Consider the following 907-nt stretch of genomic DNA (forward strand, 5'->3'; position numbering starts at 1 on the left):
GAAAACCCTTTCCCAAAACCCCCCCCCCCCCCCCTTATTAATATATACATAGCGCCGTATAAAATGACAGATCGCTCAGCACGGTATAAATCAAACAATACGCTGGCTTATATACGCCTTTTGGGTGCAGGCTAGAAGTTTATAACCAGTCACTTGCATGTCACCTTGTAACCGTGTCTGTTTGTTGCATAAAAGTATCACAGAATAGGTAATGTTAAATTTGTTATCCTTCAAGAAGCTAATCTCGCGTCTAATGGACTTAAAATTTACACCAGACGCCGCTATTTCAATAAAGGATAAGATCTGGGAAAGCAGAAAGAAAAAAACCCGCACTTGTACTGTTTAAAAGAAATAAACTTTGTAAAATAAACGATTGGAGATCTAAGCGGGTCGCGGCTGTAAAAGCCCTCTGGTTTTCACTCCGCACCTCGCAAACATTTTATATGGAAAAAAGAGCTGCATTATAAATAGATTTTTTTTTGTTTCTGCATTGCCACATACATCTGATCGCTGAACTGATAGTGCCGACTTCAGATTTTGATATTTTTTTTTTATTTTTTCGGTACCTTTTTGTGGCCGAGTGTTTCCGTGCACGCTAAGAAAAAGGTAACCTAAAAAAAACGTGCTAACTTGGAGGGGCCGTCCCGCTCGTAGAGACAGAACCAAGGGAGGAAAAAACATTTTTTTCGATGACTAGACTATGTCCGCTGCAAAGTGCCTTAGATTAAAGAACTTGCTTTACATAATGGGTTTCACAATAAGCTTTGGCGTGTTACAGTCCTGCATGATTACATCTGACACCGTCAGGACTTTTTTTAATTGGTTGGAGTAAAGTCTTCAGCAATATAAAATTGTTACAATTGGCAAAGTGATATCTTTGGACGCTTTCCACGATAAAAGAGGGACT

This window comes from Nanorana parkeri, unplaced genomic scaffold (genome assembly GCF_000935625.1).
Source record: "Nanorana parkeri isolate BGI_ZX_2015 unplaced genomic scaffold, ASM93562v1 scaffold624, whole genome shotgun sequence".
NCBI classification, from domain to species: domain Eukaryota; kingdom Metazoa; phylum Chordata; class Amphibia; order Anura; family Dicroglossidae; genus Nanorana; species Nanorana parkeri.